The 21,525-nt window shown below is 41.9% G+C and overlaps 2 protein-coding genes across 3 annotated transcripts in view; one reads left to right on the top strand and one right to left on the bottom strand.

Annotated features, from left to right (window-relative positions):
• Positions 1–21,525, bottom strand: part of sgk3 (serum/glucocorticoid regulated kinase family member 3) — a 1,016,194-nt gene that overhangs the window by 379,147 nt on the left and 615,522 nt on the right. The window lies entirely within an intron of this gene.
• The window catches only part of LOC139531710 (junctophilin-1-like), a 115,001-nt gene that overhangs the window by 72,614 nt on the left and 20,862 nt on the right, over positions 1–21,525 (top strand). The window lies entirely within an intron of this gene.

Genomic DNA, 21,525 nt, shown 5'->3' with positions numbered 1-21,525 from the left:
CCACCTAACTTCCACCAACCAGGTAACATTCTAGATCACATGACTTCCACCAACCAGGTAACATTCTAGATCACCTGACTTCCACCAACCAGGTAATATTCTAGATCACCTGACTTCCACCAACCAGGTAACATTCTAGATCACCTGATTTCCACCAACCAGGTAACATTCTAGATCACCTAACTTCCACCAACCAGGTAACATTCTAGATCACCTGATTTCCACCAACCAGGTAACATTCTAGATCACCTGACTTCCACCAACCAGGTAACATTCGAGACCACCTGACTTCCACCAACCAGGTAACATTCTAGACCACCTAACTTCCACCAACCAGGTAACATTCTAGATCACATGACTTCCACCAACCAGGTAACATTCTAGATCACCTGACTTCCACCAACCAGGTAACATTTTAGATCACCTGACTTCCACCAACCAGGTAACATTCTAGACCACCTAACTTCCACCAACCAGGTAACATTCTAGATCACATTGTCACATTCTCTCTCTCTCTCTCTCTCTCTCTCTCTCTCTCTCTCTCTCTCTCTCTCTCTCTCTCTCTCTCTCTCTCTCTCTCTCTCTCTCTCTCTCTCTCTCTCTCTCTCTCTCTCTCTCTCTCTCTCTCTCTCTCTCTCTCTCTCTCTCTCTCTCTCTCTCTGTTCAGTTATTTAAGTTTTACCGAAGTCATACTTGTGCCATTTATGGAAAGATGTGTTCTAATTGAAGCCCTGAGTCTGTATTGACATGAGTCCCAGCTCCTGACCAGTATCTATAAATAGTCTGTAATGAAAACCCCTGAGTCTGTATTGACGTGAGTCCCAGCTCCTGACCAGTATCTATAAATAGTCTGTAATGAAAACCCCTGAGTCTGTATTGACGTGAGTCCCAGCTCCTGACCAGTATCTATGAATAGTCTGTAATGAAAACCCCTGAGTCTGTATTGACATGAGTCCCAGCTCCTGACCAGTATCTATAAATACTCTAATGAAAAGCCCTGAGTCTGTATTGACGTGAGTCCCAGCTCCTGACCAGTATCTATAAATACTCTGTAATGAAAGGATCTGAGTCTGTATTGACATGAGTCCCAGCTCCTGACCAGTATCTATAAATAGTCTGTAATGAAAACCCCTGAGTCTGTATTGACGTGAGTCCCAGCTCCTGACCAGTATCTATAAATACTCTGTAATGAAAGGATCTGAGTCTGTATTGACATGAGTCCCAGCTCCTGACCAGTATCTATAAATAGTCTGTAATGAAAACCCCTGAGTCTGTATTGACGTGAGTCCCAGCTCCTGACCAGTATCTATAAATACTCTGTAATGAAAAGCCCTGAGTCTGTATTGACGTGAGTCCCAGCTCCTGACCAGTATCTATAAATACTCTGTAATGAAAAGCCCTGAGTCTTTATTGACATGAGTCCCAGCTCCTGACCAGTATCTATGAATACTCTGTAATGAAAAGCCCTGAGTCTTTATTGACATGAGTCCCAGCTCCTGACCAGTATCTATAAATACTCTGTAATGAAAAGCCCTGAGTCTTTATTGACATGAGTCCCAGCTCCTGACCAGTATCTATGAATACTCTGTAATGAAAAGCCCTGAGTCTTTATTGACATGAGTCCCAGCTCCTGACCAGTATCTATAAATACTCTGTAATGAAAAGCCCTGAGTCTGTATTGACATAAGTCCCAGCTCCTGACCAGTATCTATGAATAGTCTGTAATGAAAACCCCTGAGTCTGTATTGACATGAGTCCCAGCTCCTGACCAGTATCTATAAATACTCTGTAATGAAAAGCCCTGAGTCTGTATTGACGTGAGTCCCAGCTCCTGACCAGTATCTATAAATACTCTGTAATGAAAAGCCCTGAGTCTGTATTGACATGAGTCCCAGCTCCTGACCAGTATCTATAAATACTCTGTAATGAAAAGCCCTGAGTCTGTATTGACATAAGTCCCAGCTCCTGACCAGTATCTATGAATAGTCTGTAATGAAAACCCCTGAGTCTGTATTGACATGAGTCCCAGCTCCTGACCAGTATCTATAAATACTCTGTAATGAAAAGCCCTGAGTCTGTATTGACGTGAGTCCCAGCTCCTGACCAGTATCTATAAATACTCTGTAATGAAAAGCCCTGAGTCTGTATTGACATGAGTCCCAGCTCCTGACCAGTATCTATGAATAGTCTGTAATGAAAGAATCTGAGTCTGTATTGACGTGAGTCCCAGCTCCTGACCAGTATCTATGAATAGTCTGTAATGAAAAGCCCTGAGTCTGTATTGACGTGAGTCCCAGCTCCTGACCAGTATCTATGAATAGTCTGTAATGAAAGAAGCTGCATTCCAAATGCCACCCTACCCCATACCCTTTTACCTATATAGTGCACTACTTTTTGACCTAGCCTTGCTACAAACCAGGCTTCCAACGACGTGATTTTGGAAGGTGTGGCAACGCAAGACTCCTTTTGACCAGACCCTCGTGGGCCCTTTTCAAACGTAGTGCACTATAAATAGGGAATAGGGTGCCATAGGGCTCTGATCTAAAGTAGTGCACTATATAGGGAATAGGGTGCCATAGGGTTCTGGTCTAAAGTAGTGCACTATTAATAGGGAATAGGGTGCCATAGGGTTCTGGTCTAAAGTAGTGCACTATATAGGGAATAGGGTGCCATAGGGTTCTGATCTAAAGTAGTGCACTATATAGGGAATAGGGTACCATTTAGGACACATGGGGCTGTAATGTTAAACTAGAGCCATTGAACAAGGTTCCACAATGAACCACTGTGTTTCAGCACTGACAAAAACAGAGCCTGTTTGGGCTTGGTAGAAACGGGTACAGTAAAATGTTCTGGATAGAATGGGGGCATTGACGAAGATGTCTGGGCGACATTATACTAGATCTCTTCTGTCATAAAAGTATGAAACGTAAAAATATTTTACTGATTTAGCCAGTTTTTTTGTTGTTTTTTTAACTATTATATTGCATTCTCATTACGGTCCTGTGTTACTCAGTTGGTAGAGCATGGTGCTTGCAATGCCAGGGTTGTGGGTTCGATTCCTACTGGGGACCCCCCCCCCATAGGAAAATATATGCACACTGTACCGTAAGTGTCTTTGGATGAAGCAGCCAGTAGCTCCTGTTTGAGTTATTCTCAGTCACTAAATACCAGCTTGGTGTCAACTTACTCTTTTCCTCTTTAACAGGGTAAGAGGAGTTTTACAAGGAAATGCCTGGTACCCAATGCTACATAAATCGTCATGGTTAGGGTTCTGATGGGATCGAGAGGTCAGGTTTAAGGTTAGAGCCAGTCAGTAAATTCCAACGATAAAAGGATTTAGGCACCCGACACAGGAGGAACAGTACATTGGGCATCGCCAAATCAGTACGTTTTGAGCTGCTACACGGTCAGGAAAGTGTTCCACGGTCAGTAAAGTGTTCCATGGTCAGGAAAGTGTTCCATGGTCTGGAAAGTGTTCCACGGTCAGGAAAGTGTTCCACGGTCAGGAAAGTGTTCCACGGTCTGGAAAGTGTTCCACGGTCAGGAAAGTGTTCCACGGTCTGGAAAGTGTTCCATGGTCAGGAAAGTGTTCCACGGTCTGGAAAGTGTTCCACGGTCAGGAAAGTGTTCCATGGTCAGGAAAGTGTTCCACGGTCTGGAAAGTGTTCCACGGTCTGGAAAGTGTTCCACGGTCTGGAAAGTGTTCCACGGTCTGGAAAGTGTTCCACGGTCTGGAAAGTGTTCCACGGTCTGGAAAGTGTTCCACGGTCAGGAAAGTGTTCCATGGTCTGGAAAGTGTTCCATGGTCTGGAAAGTGTTCCACGGTCAGGAAAGTGTTCCATGGGTCTGGAAAGTGTTCCATGGTCAGGAAAGCTTCAGGGCCCTAGCAGACCTCAGAGCATAACAGATACATCCTTTAGTAATGGTCTAGAACTCTACCCATAATAATGTCATAACTTCTTCATACCACACCAGTCCCTACACTCCAAAAGTGTTCTGCAGCTGTCCCCATAGGATAACCCTTTTTTTGGGTCCATTTAGAACTCTCTTGGCTTCCATGTAGAACCCTCTATGTTAAGGGTTCTACCTGGAACCCAAAAGGGTTCTACCTGGAACCAAAAGGAGTTCTTCAAAGGGTTACCCTATTGGGACGGCTGAAGAACCCTTTTTGGTTCTAGATAGCACCTTTTTATCTAAAAGTGTAGGGACAGCCTGTCTCGGTAGCTACTTCCCACCTCCTTCCCTCCCTCAGCAGCCCCAGGTATATTTAGTCCTGTGACCTAGTCTGGTAGCACTGATGTGGCTCTCTGCCCAAAGCTCGCTGGCTATAATATAGTGTATGAGTAGCAGATCAACAATGAGAGGCATGTGAACGTGTCCCTTTATGCAGCCTCAGAGTCACACTGGCAGCCTCCCAAATGGTACACTAAAGTGTGTGCACTATATCGGGACAATAGGGTGAGATTTCGGAGGTACTATATCTACTGACATGCTGGCTGGCTGAGGACAGGACAAGTTCTGTGGGTCTGTGGGTCTGTGGGTGTTGTGGAAAACACTGGTAATCCCTGTCCACCCTGTGAGCCTCAGCCAGGTGTTCTAGAATGTCTTAGAGTTCTAGAGTGTTCCAGAGTTCGAGTATCCTAGAGGTCTAGAGTTCTAGTGTTCTAGAGTGTCCAAGAGTTCTAGAGTTCTATAGTGTTCTAGAGTTCTATAGTGTTCTGGAGTTCTATAGTGTTCTAGAGTTCTATAGTGTTCTGGAGTTCTATAGTGTTCTTGAGTTCTATAGTGTTCTTGAGTTCTATAGTGTTCCAGAGTTCTATAGTGTTCTAGAGTTCTATAGTGTTCTGGAGTTCTATAGTGTTCTGGAGTTCTATAGTTTTCCAGAGTTCTATAGTGTTCTAGAGTTCTATAGTGTTCTAGAGTTCTATAGTGTTCCAAAGTTCTATAGTGTTCTAGAGTTCTATAGTGTTCCAGAGTTATATAGTGTTCCTGAGTTCTATAGTGTTCTTGAGTTTGTAGTGTTCTTGAGTTATATCGTTTTCCAGAGTTCTATATTGTTCTAGAGTTCTATCGTGTTCTAGAGTTCTATCGTGTTCTAGAGTTCTATAGTGTTGCAGAGTTCTATAGTGTTCCATAGTTCTATAGTGTTCCAGAGTTCTATAGTGTTTTAGAGTTCTATAGTGTTTTAGAGTTCTATAGCGTTCTTGAGTTCTATCGTTTTCCAGAGTTCTATAGTGTTCTAGAGTTCTATAGTGTTCCAGAGTTCTATAGTGTTCCAGAGTTCTATAGTGTTCTAGAGTTCTAGAGTGTTCCAGAGTTCTATAGTGTTCCAGAGTTCTATAGTGTTCCAGAGTTCTCTAGTTTTCTAGTTTTCTTGAGTTCTATAGTGTTCTTGAGTTCTATAGTGTTCTTGAGTTCTATAGTGTTCCAGAGTTCTATAGTGTTCCAGAGTTCTATAGTGTTCTTGAGTTCTATAGTATTCTAGAGTTCTATAGTGTTCCAGAGTTCTATAGTGTTCTATTGTGTTCCAGAGTTCTATTGTGTTCCAGAGTTCTATAGTGTTCCAGAGTTCTATCGTGTTCTTGAGTTCTATAGTGTTCTTGAGTTCTATAGTGTTCTTGAGTTCTATAGTGTTCTTGAGTTCTATAGTGTTCTAGAGATCTATAGTGTTCTAGAGATCTATAGTGTTCCAGAGTTCTATAGTGTTCTAGAGTTCTAAAGTGTTCTTGAGTTCTATAGTGTTCTTGAGTTCTATAGTGTTCTTGAGTTCTATCGTTTTCCAGAGTTCTATAGTGTTCTAGAGTTCTATAGTGTTCTAGAGTTCTATTGTGTTCCAGAGTTCATTAGTGTTTCAGAGTTCATTAGTGTTCTAGAGTTCTATAGTGTTCCAGAGTTCTATAGTGTTCCAGAGTTCTATAGTGTTCCAGAGTGTTCCAGAGTTCTATAGTGTTCCAGAGTTCTATAGTGTTCTCGAGTTCTATAGTGTTCCTGAGTTCTATAGTATTCCTGAGTTCAATAGTATTCCTGAGTTCTATAGTGTTCTAGAGTTCTATGGTGTTCCAGAGTTCTATATTTTTCTAGAGTTCTATAGTGTTCCAGAGTTCTATAGTGTTCCAGAGTTCTATAGTGTTCTAGAGTTCTATAGTGTTCCAGAGTTCTATAGTGTTCCAGAGTTCTATAGTGTTCCAGAGTTCTATAGTGTTCCAGAGTTCTATAGTGTTCTAGAGTTCTATAGTGTTCCAGAATTCTATAGTGTTCCAGAGTTCTATAGTGTTCTCGAGTTCTATAGTGTTCTAGAGTTCTATAGTGTTCCAGAGTTCTATAGTGTTCTAAAGTTGTAGAATGTCCTTGCCTCATTCAGATCATGAATGAGAAGGCTGATGGCCATGTTGTCCTGGTCAGACCCATGCTGATAGGAACGACATCAGATCAGTGGAGTTTAGACATGAGGTTAAATGTGGTGTATGACTGACCTTGTAAAACAACACATTTCACTGTACCTATCCATCCAGTGACAATAAAACAGTATTATTATTATTACCTCAGCTGACCAACAACTCTGTTAGATGAGATGTGGGGTTTAGACATGAGGTTAGACATGGTTTCTGTTAGATGAGATGTGGGGTTTAGACATGAGGTTAGACATGGTTTCTGTTAGATGAGATGTGGGGTTTAGACATGAGGTTAGACATGGTTTCTGTTAGATGAGATGTGGGGTTTAGACATGAGGTTAGACATGGTTTCTGTTAGATGAGATGTGGGGTTTAGACATGAGGTTAGACATGGTTTCTGTTAGATGAGATGTGGGGTTTAGACATGAGGTAAGACATGGTTTCTGTTAGATGAGATGTGGGGTTTAGACATGAGGTTAGACATGGTTCATTCAGCTGACCAACAGCTAGCTTAGATGCTGGGGGAGTCGAAACGATCCAAAACGCACATCTATGTCATAGGTAATTATATTGTGAAATGTGACATATTTCATTCATTTAGTTAAAGTTGGAGTGTTGCTGGGTGAAGTTGTGTAGCGTAGATGTAGTTGTAGTTTTGGGTGTGTTGTCTAGCCCAGTTAGGTGTGTTGTCTAGCCCAGTTAGGGGTGTTGTCTAGCCCAGTTAGGTGTGTTGTCTAGCCCAGTTAGGGGTGTTGTCTAGCCCAGTTAGGTGTGTTGTCTAGCCCAGTTAGGGGTGTTGTCTAGCCCAGTTAGGTGTGTTGTCTAGCCCAGTTAGGGGTGTTGTCTAGCCCAGTTAGGTGAGTTGTCTAGCCCAGTTAGGTGTGTTGTCTAGCCCAGTTAGGGGTGTTGTCTAGCCCAGTTAGGTGTGTTGTCTAGCCCAGTTAGGTGTGTTGTCTAGCCCAGTTAGGTGAGTTGTCTAGCCCAGTTAGGGGTGTTGTCTAGCCCAGTTAGGTGAGTTGTCTAGCCCAGTTAGGTGTGTTGTCTAGCCCAGTTAGGGGTGTTGTCTAGCCCAGTTAGGTGTGTTGTCTAGCCCAGTTAGGGGTGTTGTCTAGCCCAGTTAGGTGTGTTGTCTAGCCCAGTTAGATGTGTTGTCTAACCCAGTTAGGGGTGTTGTCTAGCCCAGTTAGGGGTGTTGTCTAGCCCAGTTAGGGGTGTTGTCTAGCCCAGTTAGGGGTGTTGTCTAGCCCAGTTAGGTGTGTTGTCTAGCCCAGTTAGGTGAGTTGTCTAGCCCAGTTGGTGAGTTGTCTAGCCCAGTTAGGTGTGTTGTCTAGCCCAGTTAGGTGTGTTGTCTAGCCCAGTTAGGTGTGTTGTCTAGCCCTGTTAGGGGTGTTGTCTAGCCCAGTTAGGTGTGTTGTCTAGCCCAGTTAGGTGAGTTGTCTAGCCCAGTTAGGGGTGTTGTCTAGCCCAGTTAGGTGTGTTGTCTAGCCCAGTTAGGTGAGTTGTCTAGCCCAGTTAGGTGTGTTGTCTAGCCCAGTTAGGTGTGTTGTCTAGCCCAGTTAGGTGTGTTGTCTAGCCCAGTTAGGTGTGTTGTCTAGCCCAGTTAATGGTGTAGTCTAGCCCAGTTAGGTGTGTTGTCTAGCCCAGTTAGGGGTGTTGTCTAGCCCAGTTAGGTGTGTTGTCTAGCCCAGTTAGGTGTGTTGTCTAGCCCAGTTAGGTGTGTTGTCTAGCCCAGTTAGGGGTGTTGTCTAGCCCAGTTAGGTGTGTTGTCTAGCCCAGTTAGGGGTGTTGTCTAGCCCAGTTAGGTGTGTTGTCTAGCCCAGGTAGGTGTGTTGTCTAGCCCAGTTAGGTGAGTTGTCTAGCCCAGGTAGGTCTGTTGTTGTGTGTGTAGTTGTCTATCTCAGTTATGTGTGTGTTGTTTGGTCATCTGCTGTGTGTTTGCCAGTCAGCTCATGTTGTCTGTAAACCAGGGCCCTTTTGTTACACTTTGACCCATTTCTTCTCTTCTGATGGATGAAAAACAGAAAGTTGAACTGGAGAAGAGTCAGACAGAAAGTTGAACTGGAGAAGAGTCAGACAGAAAGTTGAACTGGAGAAGAGTCAGACAGAAAGTTGAACTGGAGAAGAGTCAGACAGAAGGTTGAACTGGAGAAGAGTCAGACAGGAAGCTGAACTGGAGAAGAGTCAGACAGAAAGTTGAACTGGAGAAGAGTCAGACAGAAAGTTGAACTGGAGAAGAGTCAGACAGAAAGTTGAACTGGAGAAGCGTCAGACAGAAAGTTGAACTGGAGAAGAGTCAGACAGACAGCTGAACTGGAGAAGAGTCAGACAGAAAGTTGAACTGGGGAAGAGTCAGACAGAAAGTTGAACTGGAGAAGAGTCAGACAGAAAGTTGAACTGGAGAAGAGTCAGACAGAAAGTTGAACTGGAGAAGAGTCAGACAGAAAGTTGAACTGGAGAAGAGTCAGACAGAAAGTTGAACTGGAGAAGAGTCAGACAGAAAGTTGAACTGGGGAAGAGTCAGACAGAAAGTTGAACTGGAGAAGAGTCAGACAGAAAGTTGAACTGGAGAAGAGTCAGACAGAAAGTTGAACTGGAGAAGAGTCAGACAGAAAGTTGAACTGGAGAAGAGTCAGACAGAAAGTTGAACTGGAGAAGAGTCAGACAGAAAACTGAACTGGAGAAGAGTCAGACAGACAGTTGAACTGGAGAAGAGTCAGACAGACAGTTGAACTGGAGAAGAGTCAGACAGAAAGTTGAACTGGAGAAGAGTCAGACAGACAGTTGAACTGGAGAAGAGTCAGACAGAAAGTTGAACTGGAGAAGAGTCAGACAGAAAGTTGAACTGGAGAAGAGTCAGACAGAAAGTTGAACTGGAGAAGAGTCAGACAGAAAGTTGAACTGGAGAAGAGTCAGACAGAAAGTTGAACTGGAGAAGAGTCAGACAGAAAGCTGAACTGGAGAAGAGTCAGACAGACAGTTGAACTGGAGAAGAGTCAGACAGACAGTTGAACTGGAGAAGAGTCAGACAGACAGTTGAACTGGAGAAGAGTCAGACAGAAAGTTGAACTGGAGAAGAGTCAGACAGAAAGTTGAACTGGAGAAGAGTCAGACAGAAAGTTGAACTGGAGAAGAGTCAGACAGAAAGCTGAACTGGAGAAGAGTCAGACGGAAAGTTGAACTGGAGAAGAGTCAGACAGAAAGTTGAACTGGAAAAGAGTCAGACAGAAAGTTGAACTGGAGAAGAGTCAGACAGAAAGTTGAACTGGAGAAGAGTCAGACAGAAAGCTGAACTGGAGAAGAGTCAGACAGAAAGCTGAACTGGAGAAGAGTCAGACAGAAAGTTGAACTGGAGAAGAGTCAGACAGAAAGTTGAACTGGAGAAGAGTCAGACAGAAAGCTGAACTGGAGAAGAGTCAGACAGACAGTTGAACTGGAGAAGAGTCAGACAGACAGTTGAACTGGAGAAGAGTCAGACAGACAGTTGAACTGGAGAAGAGTCAGACAGACAGCTGAACTGGAGAAGAGTCAGACAGAAAGCTGAACTGGAGAAGAGTCAGACAGACAGTTGAACTGGAGAAGAGTCAGACAGACAGCTGAACTGGAGAAGAGTCAGACAGACAGTTGAACTGGAGAAGAGTCAGACAGACAGCTGAACTGGAGAAGAGTCAGACAGAAAGCTGAACTGGAGAAGAGTCAGACAGACAGTTGAACTGGAGAAGAGTCCGACAGACAGCTGAACTGGAGAAGAGTCAGACAGACAGCTGAACTGGAGAAGAGTCAGACAGAAAGTTGAACTGGAGAAGAGTCAGACAGACAGCTGAACTGGAGAAGAGTCAGACAGACAGCTGAACTGGAGAAGAGTCAGACAGACAGTTGAACTGGAGAAGAGTCAGACAGACAGCTGAACTGGAGAAGAGTCAGACAGACAGTTGAACTGGAGAAGAGTCAGACAGACAGTTGAACTGGAGAAGTCATGCAGAATAAAGGCTTCTATGGAATGGGGTGCTCATCTGGGTCAAAACATGCAGAATAAAGGCTTCTATGGAATGGGGTGTTCATCTGGGTCAAAACATGCAGAATAAAGGCTTCTATGGAATGGGGTGTTCATCTGGGTCAAAACATGCAGAATAAAGGCTTCTATGGAATGGGGTGTTCATCTGGGTCAAAACATGCAGAATAAAGGCTTCTATGGAATGGGGTGTTCATCTGGGTCAAAACATGTTGAATAAAGGCTTCTATGGAATGGGGTGTTCATCTGGGTCAAAACATGTTGAATAAAGGCTTCTATGGAATGGGGTGTTCATCTGGGTCAAAACATGCAGAATAAAGGCTTCTATGGAATGGGGTGTTCATCTGGGTCAAAACATGCAGAATAAAGGCTTCTATGGAATAGGGTGCTCATCTGGGTAAAGACGTATTTGAAAATAGAGAGGGTGCTGGCTTCTCCAAAAGGACTTCACACTGATCTATTTTTACAGAAACACATATAAAATCCCGCTGGAGATTCTGACGTGAGATTCTGACGTGACTTCAACCGTCTATTTAGAACGCTGGTGGTGCCGATGTCAATACTGTAAACGTATCCAGGCTGCGTCCCAAATGGCACTCTATTCCCTATATAGTGCACTACTTTAGACCAGAGCCCTATTCCCTATATAGTGCACTACTTTAGACCAGAGCCCTATTCCCTATATAGTATAATACTTTAGACCAGAGCCCTATGGCACCCTATTCCCTATATAGTATACTACTTTAGACCAGAGCCCTATGGCACCCTATTCCCTATATAGTATACTACTTTAGACCAGAGCCCTATTCCCTATATAGTGCACTGCTTCTGATCAGATCCCTGTGTATGGAATGGGTACCATTTGGAAAGCTCCCCCGGTAAAAAGTTCCCCCATAGCTGTTCCTGTTCCAATATACACTGCGTGGACAATTATTAGCCAAGTGAGTATTCTGATCTTATCATTATTTCTATGCTCATTTTCCAACTACAAATCCTATTAACTTTTTTTATTTTTATTATTTCACCTTTATTTAACCAGGTAGGCTAGTTGAGAACAAGTTCTCATTTGCAACTGCGACCTGGCCAAGATAAAGCAAAGCAGTTCGACACAAGCAACAACAGAGTTACACATGGAGTAAAACAAACATACAGTCAATAATACAGTAGAAAAATAAGTCTATATACAATGTGAGCAAGTGAGGTGAGATAAGGGAGGTAAAGAGCAAAAAAAAAGGCCATGGTGGCGAAGTAAATACAATATAGCAAGTTAAACACTGGAATGGTAGATTTGCAGTGGAAGAATGTGCAAAGTAGAGATAGAAATAATGGGGTGCAAAGGAGCAAAATAAATAAATACAGTTGGGGAAGAGGTAGTTGTTTGGGCTAAATTATAGATGGGCTATGTACAGGTGCAGTAATATGTGAGCTGCTCTGACAGCTGGTGCTTAAAGCTAGTGAGGGAGATAAGTGTTTCCAGCTTCAGAGATTTTTGCAGTTTGTTCCAGTCATTGGCAGCAGAGAACTGTAAGGAAAGACGACCAAAGGAGGAATTGGCTTTGGGGGTGACCAGTGAGATATACCTGCTGGAGAGCGTGCTACGGGTGTGTGCTGCTATGGTGACCAGTGAGCTGAGATAAGGGGGGACTTTACCTAGCAGGGTCTTGTAGATGACCTGTAGCCAGTGGGTTTGGCGACGAGTATGAAGCGAGGGCCAACCAACGAGAGCGTACAGGTCGCAATGGTGGGTAGTGTATGGATGCTTATTGGATGTAATAATTTTCAGGTGATATGTATTTGTGTAATGAGGGAGAGTGTGGCGAAAGTGAATAACACCTTATATCAAGGTGTGGATCATTATTGGGCGGCTTCATTACCTCAGGTAAAATGGGCCAAAAAGATTTAACTGACACTGAAAAGTCAAACATTTTAAAATGCCTTTCAGACGGATGCAACGCTCTTGAAATAGCTGAACTATTCAGGCGTGACCACCGGACAATCAGACATTTTGATTGAAGAAGAAAAGGCTCAAATTAACTGCAAAAGACTTGAGAATAATTAAACGTCAAGCTACCATGAACCCATTATCCTCCAGTGACCACCATATTCCAGAACTTCAACCTACCTGGAGTGTCCAGAAGTACAAGGTGTCAAATACTCAGAGACATGGCCAAGGTCAAGGCCAAGGTCAAGGTCAAGGCCAAGGTCAAGAAGGCTGAAACACGACCACCACTGAATAAGATTCGCAAGTTGAAAAGCGTCACGATTCGGGCAAAGAAATACCTGAAGACATATTTTTTCAAAGGTTTTTATGGACAGATGAAATGAGAGTGACTCTTTATGGACCAGATGGATGGGCCTGTGGCTGGATCAGTAATGGACACAGGGGCACCACGTCGAGTCAGGCCGCCAGCAAGGTGGAGGAGAGGTACTGGTATGGGCTGCTATCATTAAGGATGAGGTAGTTGGACCTTTTCAGGTCGATGATGGACTGAAACTCAACTCCCGAACCTACTGCCAGTTTCTGGAACATCTTCAAATCGGCGGTACAGGAAGGAGCCCTCAGCATTCAGGAAGGCCATGATCTTTACCCAGGACAATGCTCCATCACATGCATCCAAGTACTCCACTGCTTCGAATAATGACTTGGCCCCTTTCCTCACCTTTACTTAAATCCTACTGAGAACTTGTGAGCCCTTCTCAAACGTGAGATTTACAGTGAGGGAAGACTAGACACCTCTTTGAACAGCATTTGGCAGGCTGTGGTTGCTGCTTCAGTGAAAGTTGATCGTGAACAGATCAAGAAACTGACAGCCTCCATGGAACGGAGGGATCATGGCAGTTATTGAAAATTGGTCACTGAATATTTTTGAAAGGACATAATAACTCCAACAACTAAGTTACAACAACTAAGTTACAACAACTAATTTACAACAACTAAGTTACAATAACTAAGGTACAACAACTAAGGTACAACAACTAAGGTACAACAACTAAGTTACAACAACTACATTACAATAACTATGTTACAACAACTAAGTTACAATAACTAAGTTACAACAACTAAGTTACAATAACTAAGTTACAATAACTACATTACAATAACTATGTTACAACAACTAAGTTACAGCAACTAAGTTACAATAACTAAGTTACAACAACTAAGTTACAATAACTAAGTTACAATAACTACATTACAATAACTATGTTACAACAACTAAGTTACAATAACTAAGTTACAATAACTAAGTTACAATAACTACATTACAATAACTATGTTACAACAACTAAGTTACAATAACTAAGTTACAATAACTACATTACAATAACTATGTTACAACAACTAAGTTACAGCAACTAAGTTACAATAACTAAGTTACAACAACTAAGTTACAATAACTATGTTACAACAACTAAGGTACAACAACTAAGGTACAACAACTAAGTTACAATAACTAAGTTACAATAACTAAGTTACAATAACTAAGTTACAACAACTAAGTTACAATAACTATGTTACAACAACTATGTTACAACAACTAAGTTACAACAACTAAGTTACAGCAACTAAGTTACAACAACTAAGTTACAACAACTAAGTTACAACAACTAAGTTACAGCAACTAAGTTACAATAACTAAGTTACAATAACTAAGTTACAATAACTAAGTTACAACAACTAAGTTACAATAACTAAGTTACAATAACTAAGTTACAACAACTAAGTTACAACAACTAAGTTACAGCAACTAAGTTACAATAACTAAGTTACAATAACTAAGTTACAATAACTAAGTTACAATAACTAAGTTACAACAACTAAGTTACAATAACTAAGTTACAATAACTAAGTTACAACAACTAAGTTACAACAACTAAGTTACAACAACTAAGTTACAGCAACTAAGTTACAATAACTAAGTTACAACAACTAAGTTACAACAACTAAGTTACAGCAACTAAGTTACAACAACTAAGTTACAACAACTAAGTTACAACAACTAAGTTACAGCAACTACGTTACAACAACTAAGTTACAGCAACTAAGTTACAACAACTAAGTTACAACAACTAAGTTACAACAACTAAGTTACAGCAACTAAGTTACAGCAACTAAGTTACAACAACTAAGTTACAACAACTAAGTTACAGCAACTAAGTTACAACAACTAAGTTAAAACAACTAAGTTACAATAACTAAGTTACAGCAACTAAGTTACAACAACTAAGTTACAATAACTATGTTACAACAACTAAGTTACAATAACTACATTACAATAACTATGTTACAATAACTAAGTTACAATAACTAAGTTACAATAACTACATTACAATAACTATGTTACAATAACTAAGTTACAATAACTATGTTACAACAACTAAGTTACAACAACTAAGTTACAACAACTAAGTTAAAACAACTAAGTTACAACAACTAAGTTAAAACAACTAAGTTACAACAACTAAGTTACAGCAACTAAGTTACAACAACTAAGTTACAACAACTAAGTTACAACAACTAATTTACAACAACTAAGTTTCAAATCAAATCAAAGTTTATTGGTTGCGTAAACAGTTTATCAGATGATATAGCAGTTGCATTGAAATGCTTTGTTACTAGCTTCTAACAATGCAGTCAATTGTCAAACAAGTAAATAAATAATTCACATATTTTTTATTTACATTTTTATTTATTAAGAAGTGCAATCTATACGTGCCAATCTATACGTACATACACCAGATTAATATCAGATATACTAAGAATGATATGTACAGAAGTAAAAATATTACAAAGTGAAAGTGAAAACAGCGCCCCCTATTAAGAAGAAGTTTTAAGAATCCAGTATATATGATAAATATGTCGTATGCATATAAATAACAGTGCAACTACAATGTGTACATTTTAGAATGACCTATGTTGAGAATAAAGTATTTAAAGTATTTAAATACAAAAGTACGGAAACCCCATTTCAAAACAGGAAATTAGCCTCCGGACCTGGGTCTAAAATATAAATACAGTTCCTTCTCGAAAGTAATCACACCCCTTGACTTATTACTGTTGTACAGCTTGAATTCAAAATGGATCCCCTTTACCTATCTACACACAATAGCCCATAATGACAAAGTGAAAACATGTTTTAAGAAATGTTAACAAATTTAAATGAAAAATAAATACAGAAACATCTAATTTACAAAAGTATTTACACCCCATGAGTCAATACTTTGTAGAAGCACCTTTGGCAGCGATTACAGCTGTAAGTCTTTCTGGGTAAGTTTCTAAGAGCTGTGAGTGTTTCTGGGTAAGTCTCTAAGAGCTGTGAGTCTTTCTGGGTAAGTCTCTAAGAGCTGTGAGTCTTTCTGGGTCAGTCTCTAAGAGCTGTGAGTCTTTCTGGGTAAGTCTCTAAGAGCTGTGAGTCTTTCTGGGTAAGTCTCTAAGAGCTGTGAGTCTTTCTGGGTAAGTCTCTAAGAGCTGTGAGTCTTTCTGGGTAAGTCTCTAAGAGCTGTGAGTGTTTCTGGGTAAGACTCTAAGAGCTGTGAGTGTTTCTGGGTAAGTCTCTAAGAGCTGTGAGTGTTTCTGGGTAAGACTCTAAGAGCTGTGAGTCTTTCTGGGTAAGTCTCTAAGAGCTGTGAGTCTTTCTGGGTAAGTCTCTAAGAGCTGTGAGTCTTTTTGGTAAGTCTCTAAGAGCTGTGAGTCTTTCTGGGTAAGTCTCTAAGAGCTGTGAGTCTTTCTGGGTAAGTCTCTAAGAGCTGTGAGTCTTTCTGGGTAAGTCTCTAAGAGCTGTGAGTCTTTCTGGGTAAGTCTCTAAGAGCTGTGAGTCTTTCTGGGTAAGTCTCTAAGAGCTGTGAGTCTTTCTGGGTAAGTCTCTAAGAGCTGTGAGTCTTTCTGGGTAAGTCTCTAAGAGCTGTGAGTCTTTCTGGGTAAGTCTCTAAGAACTGTGAGTGTTTCTGGGTAAGTCTCTAAGAGCTGTGAGTCTTTCTGGGTAAGTCTCTAAGAACTGTGAGTGTTTCTGGGTAAGTCTCTAAGAGCTGTGAGTGTTTCTGGGTAAGTCTCTAAGAGCTGTGAGTGTTTCTGGGTAAGTCTCTAAGAGCTGTGAGTGTTTCTGGGTAAGTCTCTAAGAGCTGTGAGTGTTTCTGGGTAAGACTCTAAGAGCTGTAAATGTTTCTGGGTAAGTCTCTAAGAGCTGTGAGTCTTTCTGGGTAAGTCTCTAAGAGCTGTGAGTGTTTCTGGGTAAGACTCTAAGAGCTGTGAGTGTTTCTGGGTAAGTCTCTAAGAGCTGTGAGTGTTTCTGGGTAAGTCTCTAAGAGCTGTGAGTGTTTCTGGGTAAGTCTCTAAGAGCTGTGAGTGTTTCTGGGTAAGACTCTAAGAGCTGTGAGTCTTTCTGGGTAAGTCTCTAAGAGCTGTGAGTCTTTCTGGGTAAGTCTCTAAGAGCTGTGAGTCTTTCTGGGTAAGTCTCTAAGAGCTGTGAGTCTTTCTGGGTAAGTCTCTAAGAGCTGTGAGTCTTTCTGGGTCAGTCTCTAAGAGCTGTGAGTCTTTCTGGGTAAGTCTCTAAGAGCTGTGAGTCTTTCTGGGTAAGTCTCTGAGAGCTGTGAGTCTTTCTGGGTAAGTCTCTGAGAGCTGTGAGTCTTTCTGGGTAAGTCGCTAAGAGCTTTCCACACCTAGATTGTGCAACATTTGACCATTATTCTTTAGAAAATTCTTCAAGCTCTGTCAAATTGGTTGTTGATCATTGCTAGACAATAACTTTCAGGTCTTGCAATAGATTTTCAAGAAGATTTAAATCAAAACTGTAAGTCGGCCACTCAAGAACATTCATTGTATCTTGGTAAGCAACTCCAATGTATATTTGTCGTTGTGTTTTTAGGTTATTGTCCTGCTGAAAGGTAAATTAATCTCCCAGTGTCTGGTGGAAGCAGACTAAACCAGGTTTTCCTCCGGATTTGGCCTGTGCTTAGCTCCATTCTGTTTATTTGCTATCCTAAAAAACTCCCCAGTCCTTAATGATTATAAGCATACCCATAACATGATGCAGCCACCACTATGCTTGAAAATATGGAGAGTTGTACTCAGTAATGTGTTGTATTGGATTTGCCCCAAACACACTTTGTATTCAGGACAAAAAGTGAATATCTTTGCCTAACATTCTGCACTATTACTTAAGTGCCTTGTTGCAAACAGGAAGCATGTTTTGGAATATTTCTTTACAGGCTTCCTTTTTAATCTGTCCATTAGGTTAGTATTGTGGAGTAACTACAATGTTGTTGATCCATCCTCAGTTTTCTCCTATCACAGCCATTAAACTCTGTAACTGTTTTAAAGTCACCTTTGGCTCATGGTGAAATCCCTGACTGGTTTCCTTCCTCTCCGGCAACTGAGTTAGGAAGGACTCCTGTATCTTTGTAGTGACTGGGTGTATTGATACACCATCCAAAGTGTAATTAATAACTTCACCGTGCTCAAATAGATATTCTATGTCAGCTTTTTTTATTTTTATTTTTTATTTTCATCTAGCAATAGGTGCCCTTCTTTGCGAGGGACTGGAAAACCTCCCTGGTCTTTGTGGTTGAAATTCACTGCTCGACTGAGGGACCTTACAATTATCTGTATATGTGGGGTACAGAGATGAGGTAATCATTTAAACATCATTTTAAACACTATTATTACACACAGGGAGTCCATGCTACTTATTATGTAACTTGTTAAGCACATTTTTACTCCTGAACTTATTTATGCCATAAGAAAGGGGTTGAATACTTATTGACTCAAGACATTTCAGCTTTACATTTTTTATTAATTCTAAAGAAAATCAAAAAAACATAATTCCACTTTGACGTTATGGGTTATTGTGGGTAGGCCAGAATCTCAGTTTAGCCATTTTAAATTCAGGCTGTAACACAACAAAATGTGGGGGGAAAATCAGCGGTGTGAATACTTCCTGAAGATACTGTATGTATGTGAATGGTATGTATAAACAGTAGTTATATAAGATGAGCCATGACTAGAATACAGTATATACATATGAAGTGGGTAAAGCAGTATGTAAATATAATTAAAGTGACTAGTGTTCAATGGTTCTCTGTACATAGGGCAGCAATTACGTAGTTACAACAACTAAGTTACAATAACTCTGATAAGTAAATTACAATAACTGAGTTACAATAACTCTGATAACTAAATTACAATAACTGAGTTACAATAACTCTGATAACTAAATTACAATAACTGAGTTACAATAACTCTGATAACTAAATTACAATTACTTATTTCAAAATTAACCTTACAGATAGCCGATTTGGAAAGCTCACAGTTCGTCAATAAATAGCATAATAACACTCAAAGGAAACGTTTACATCTTTAGCTCACAATCTGTGGATACTTTAGGATTATAAAGGTAAAAAAAAAAATTGTAAAACATCACAGCACAATTTAAAAAATTTATGGAAACATGGAAACCAAGTGAGGGTGTTCTATGGTGATAGGTGGGATGGGCTGAGAGAGGCTGAGGGGGTGGGATTAAAGAGCTGAGGTCTATGGTGATAGGTGGGATGGGCTGAGAGAGGCTGAGGGGGTGGGATTAAAGAGCTGAGGTCTATGGTGATAGGTGGGATGGGCTGAGAGAGGCTGAGGGGGTGGGATTAAAGAGCTGAGGTCTATGGTGATAGGTGGGATGGGCTGAGAGAGGCTGAGGGGGTGGGATTAAAGAGCTGAGGTCTATGGTGATAGGTGGGATGGGCTGAGAGAGGCTGAGGGGTGGGATTAAAGAGCTGAGGTCTATGGTGATAGGTGGGATGGGCTGAGAGAGGCTGAGAGGGTGGGATTAAAGAGCTGAGGTCTATGGTGATAGGTGGGATGGGCTGAGAGAGGCTGAGGGGGTGGGATTAAAGAGCTGAGGTCTATGGTGATAGGTGGGATGAGCTGAGAGAGGCTGAGGGGGTGGGATTAAAGAGCTGAGGTCTATGGTGATAGGTGGGATGGGCTGAGAGAGGCTGAGGGGGTGGGATTAAAGAGCTGAGGTCTATGGTGATAGGTGGGATGAGCTGAGAGAGGCTGAGGGGGTGGGATTAAAGAGCTGAGGTCTATGGTGATAGGTGGGATGGGCTGAGAGAGGCTGAGAGGGTGGGATTAAAGAGCTGAGGTCTATGGTGATAGGTGGGATGGGCTGAGAGAGGCTGAGGGGGTGGGATTAAAGAGCTGAGGTCTATGGTGATAGGGGGGATGGGCTGAGAGAGGCTGAGAGGGTGGGATTAAAGAGCTGAGGTCTATGGTGATAGGTGGGATGGGCTGAGAGAGGCTGAGAGGGTGGGATTAAAGAGCTGAGGTCTATGGTGATAGGGGGGATGGGCTGAGAGAGGCTGAGGGGGTGGGATTAAAGAGCTGAGGTCTATGGTGATAGGGGGGATGGGCTGAGAGAGGCTGAGGGGGTGGGATTAAAGAGCTGATGTTTGGTAATGTATTATTGTAATGTGACTGCTTTATATAAATGTATAATGTATATGTAAAATGTATGTATATGTAGCAGAAATGTTCAAAAAAATATATATATATATGTTTGTCCCATCTGTGTGGGTGGGTTACAACAACAACAACAAAAATACTCCCAGAAGAAAAGCAAGGTCCTTTTCAAAAACCCTGATCGTTTGTAATTGACATTTCGAACACATAGCAGATTATCACCCAGTTTCTCTCTTGTCTGTGTGTGTACGTGTGTGTGTGGTTCAGATGAGGGTCACTGGGAAGAGGACTGTGACCTTTTACGATTGGTTCACACATACCACCACGGCCTAAACACTGTGTGTGTTTTGTGTGCTGCGTGCGCGCTTGACCGTGTTTCCTCGTGACCGCGTGCGTGCCTGTGAGATCTCGTGTGTCTGGGTGGGTGTGTTTTATGGAGTGACGTTAATTGGTCTATATTTGGAGGCGATGTGTGCTACCCGGGAACTAATGGAGACATAGCTGGAATCCCAGGCAGCGCTCTGGGGGGGGGGGGGGGTAGCTCAGCTCTCTGCCCCCGTTCTCTCTCCCCTGCCTGGGCCTGACACACACCACCTGTCCCTTCTCTCAGACAGACCTCCTGGAGGGTGAAGGGGAAGGAGAGGGAGGTGTACAGAGGGCCAACCTACCCTTTATGATTCGAACGTTTTCCTTACCTCTAATACCTTAACGCTTTACCCACTTCAATCCTCCTGTGTTACTGTGTAGGTTATTACCTGTAATACCTTAACGCTTTACCATATTGGATAATAGTGAAGGTTCATTAAGATGGCAGCCCATTTTATGTATGGTCCTTGCTATCTGGGATCCTTGGGACGTCAAAACACACATCACGACAAGAGAGACAACACAACACTACATAAAGAGAGACCTAAGGCAACAACATAGCATGGCAGCAACACATGACAACACAGCATGGTAGCAACACAACAAGACAACAACACAACATGACAGCAGCACAACATGGTAGAAGCACAAAACATAGTAAAAACATTATTGGACACAGACAACAGCACAAAGGGCAAGAAGTTAGAGACAACAATACATCGCGCAAAGCAGCCACAACTTTCAGTAAGAGTGTCCATGATTGAGTCTTTGAATGAAGAGATGGATATTAAACTGTCCAGTTTGAGTGTTTGTTGCGGCTCATTCCAGTCGCTAGCTGCAGCGAACTGAAAAGAGGAGCGACCCAGGGATGTGTCTGCTTTGGAGACCTTTAACAGAATGTGACTGGCAGAACGGGTTAGGATGAGGGCTGCAGCAGGTATCTCAGATAGGGGGGGTGTTGTATGTAGAGGATGAGGGCTGTAGTAGCTATCTCAGATAGGGGGGAGTGAGGCCTAATAAAGGAGGATGAAAATTAAAACTATCAGTCAACGGAGGAAAAAGTCATGAAACGGAATATCAAGATGACGGACGAACAGGTGGATACAATTGATTTTCAAAGGGCTCACCGTTTCGGCGGCAGAGGGGAGGGAAGACCCTTGTCCAATCGAAGCTATGCTAACTCACTACAAAATTAAGTTTGCCTTGCTACGACAGTGTAGGGAACCCGAAGAGTAGCCCATTCTCTATTAATGAACAATTTCCCCATGAAATAGTGGAGAGACAACGTGCCCTGTACCCCAACTTTCAAA

Source organism: Salvelinus alpinus, chromosome 10, assembly GCF_045679555.1.
Source record: "Salvelinus alpinus chromosome 10, SLU_Salpinus.1, whole genome shotgun sequence".
Taxonomy (NCBI): Eukaryota; Metazoa; Chordata; class Actinopteri; order Salmoniformes; family Salmonidae; genus Salvelinus; species Salvelinus alpinus.
Note: the sequence above shows the minus strand (reverse complement) of the source record. Positions and strands in the feature narration are given on the sequence as shown.